This window comes from Carassius carassius, chromosome 45, assembly GCF_963082965.1.
Source record: "Carassius carassius chromosome 45, fCarCar2.1, whole genome shotgun sequence".
In the NCBI taxonomy this organism is placed as follows: Eukaryota; Metazoa; Chordata; class Actinopteri; order Cypriniformes; family Cyprinidae; genus Carassius; species Carassius carassius.
Window position 1 is genome coordinate 1,368,901 of NC_081799.1, and position 2,500 is coordinate 1,371,400.

The 2,500-nt window shown below is 42.7% G+C and overlaps 7 non-coding genes across 7 annotated transcripts; all 7 read right to left on the bottom strand.

The window, feature by feature from the left end:
* Positions 1-169: 169 nt before the first annotated feature.
* On the bottom strand, positions 170-288 carry LOC132128775 (5S ribosomal RNA). The gene has a single exon (XR_009428343.1). It is a non-coding gene; the product is annotated as a 5S ribosomal RNA (ribosomal RNA).
* A 235-nt stretch (positions 289-523) lies between these two features.
* Positions 524-642, bottom strand: LOC132128471 (5S ribosomal RNA). Its single transcript, XR_009428058.1, has one exon. It is a non-coding gene; the product is annotated as a 5S ribosomal RNA (ribosomal RNA).
* A 235-nt stretch (positions 643-877) lies between these two features.
* On the bottom strand, positions 878-996 carry LOC132128058 (5S ribosomal RNA). Its single transcript, XR_009427774.1, has one exon. It is a non-coding gene; the product is annotated as a 5S ribosomal RNA (ribosomal RNA).
* A 233-nt stretch (positions 997-1,229) lies between these two features.
* Positions 1,230-1,348, bottom strand: LOC132128473 (5S ribosomal RNA). Its single transcript, XR_009428059.1, has one exon. It is a non-coding gene; the product is annotated as a 5S ribosomal RNA (ribosomal RNA).
* Positions 1,349-1,586: 238 nt separating this feature from the next.
* LOC132128474 (5S ribosomal RNA) lies at positions 1,587-1,705 on the bottom strand. Its single transcript, XR_009428060.1, has one exon. It is a non-coding gene; the product is annotated as a 5S ribosomal RNA (ribosomal RNA).
* A 233-nt stretch (positions 1,706-1,938) lies between these two features.
* On the bottom strand, positions 1,939-2,057 carry LOC132128475 (5S ribosomal RNA). Its single transcript, XR_009428061.1, has one exon. It is a non-coding gene; the product is annotated as a 5S ribosomal RNA (ribosomal RNA).
* Positions 2,058-2,294: 237 nt separating this feature from the next.
* LOC132128476 (5S ribosomal RNA) lies at positions 2,295-2,413 on the bottom strand. Its single transcript, XR_009428062.1, has one exon. It is a non-coding gene; the product is annotated as a 5S ribosomal RNA (ribosomal RNA).
* Positions 2,414-2,500: the final 87 nt, after the last annotated feature.

A 2,500-nucleotide genomic window follows, 5' to 3' on the forward strand; every position in this document is an offset into this window, starting at 1 on the left:
TTATATAAGTAGGGAAGAAAACCCAAAAGCTTACAGCACCTGGAATTATTCCCAGGCAGTCTACCATCCAAGTAGTAACCAGTACCAAACATGCTAAGATTCGGAGATCGGGCATTGACTCTTTTTTTTTTTGCAAGATTATTATATAATTAGTGAAACATTTCCAAAAAGCTTACAGCACCTGGTATTCCCAGGCGGTCTCCCATCCAAGTACTAACCAGGCCCAAACCTGCTTAGCTTCCGAGATCAGACGAGATCGGGCATAGCCAGGTTGGTATGGCCATAAGCGAAAACTGCTGCAAAGAGAGGGCTATTTAAAGATCAGCCACTCTCATCTCCAGTACATTATATAAGTAGGGAAGAAAACCCAAAAGCTTACAGCACCTGGAATTATTCCCAGGCAGTCTACCATCCAAGTAGTAACCAGTACCAAACATGCTAAGATTCGGAGATCGGGCATTGACTCTTTTTTTTTTTTTTTTTTTTGCAAGATTATTATATAATTAGTGAAACATTTCCAAAAAGCTTACAGCACCTGGTATTCCCAGGCGGTCTCCCATCCAAGTACTAACCAGGCCCAAACCTGCTTAGCTTCCGAGATCAGACGAGATCGGGCATAGCCAGGTTGGTATGGCCGTAAGCGAAAACTGCTGCAAAGAGAGGGCTATTTAAAGATCAGCCACTCTCATCTCCAGTACATTATATAAGTAGGGAAGAAACCCCAAAAGCTTACAGCACCTGGAATTATTCCCAGGCAGTCTACCATCCAAGTAGTAACCAGTACCAAACATGCTAAGATTCGGAGATCGGGCATTGACTCTTTTTTTTTTTTTTTTTTTTGCAAGATTATTATATAATTAGTGAAACATTTCCAAAAAGCTTACAGAACCTGGTATTCCCAGGCGGTCTCCCATCCAAGTACTAACCAGGCCCAAACCTGCTTAGCTTCCGAGATCAGACGAGATCGGGCATAGCCAGGTTGGTATGGCCGTAAGCAAAAACTGCAGCAAAGAGAGGGCTATTTAAAGATCAGCCACTCTCATCTCCAGTACATTATATAAGTAGGGAAGAAACCCCAAAAGCTTACAGCACCTGGAATTATTCCCAGGCAGTCTACCATCCAAGTAGTAACCAGTACCAAACATGCTAAGATTCGGAGATCGGGCATTGACTCTTTTTTTTTTTTTATTTTGCAAGATTATTATATAATTAGTGAAACATTTCCAAAAAGCTTACAGCACCTGGTATTCCCAGGCGGTCTCCCATCCAAGTACTAACCAGGCCCAAACCTGCTTAGCTTCCGAGATCAGACGAGATCGGGCATAGCCAGGTTGGTATGGCCGTAAGCGAAAACTGCTGCAAAGAGTGGGCTATTTAAAGATCAGCCACTCTAATCTCCAGTACATTATATAAGTAGGGAAGAAAACCCAAAAGCTTACAGCACCTGGAATTATTCCCAGGCAGTCTACCATCCAAGTAGTAACCAGTACCAAACATGCTAAGATTCGGAGATCGGGCATTGACTCTCTTTTTTTTTTTTTTTTTTTTTGCAAGATTATTATATAATTAGTGAAACATTTCCAAAAAGCTTACAGCACCTGGTATTCCCAGGCGGTCTCCCATCCAAGTACTAACCAGGCCCAAACCTGCTTAGCTTCCGAGATCAGACGAGATCGGGCATAGCCAGGTTGGTATGGCCGTAAGCGAAAACTGCTGCAAAGAGAGGGCTATTTAAAGATCAGCCACTCTCATCTCCAGTACATTATATAAGTAGGGAAGAAACCCCAAAAGCTTACAGCACCTGGAATTATTCCCAGGCAGTCTACCATCCAAGTAGTAACCAGTACCAAACATGCTAAGATTCGGAGATCGGGCATTGACTCTTTTTTTTTTTTTTTTTTGCAAGATTATTATATAATTAGTGAAACATTTCCAAAAAGCTTACAGCACCTGGTATTCCCAGGCGGTCTCCCATCCAAGTACTAACCAGGCCCAAACCTGCTTAGCTTCCGAGATCAGACGAGATCGGGCATAGCCAGGTTGGTATGGCCGTAAGCGAAAACTGCTGCAAAGAGAGGGCTATTTAAAGATCAGCCACTCTAATCTCCAGTACATTATATAAGTAGGGAAGAAAACCCAAAAGCTTACAGCACCTGGAATTATTCCCAGGCAGTCTACCATCCAAGTAGTAACCAGTACCAAACATGCTAAGATTCGGAGATCGGGCATTGACTCTCTTTTTTTTTTTTTTTTTTTTGCAAGATTATTATATAATTAGTGAAACATTTCCAAAAAGCTTACAGCACCTGGTATTCCCAGGCGGTCTCCCATCCAAGTACTAACCAGGCCCAAACCTGCTTAGCTTCCGAGATCAGACGAGATCGGGCATAGCCAGGTTGGTATGGCCGTAAGCGAAAACTGCTGCAAAGAGAGGGCTATTTAAAGATCAGCCACTCTCATCTCCAGTACATTATATAAGTAGGGAAGAAACCCCAAAAGC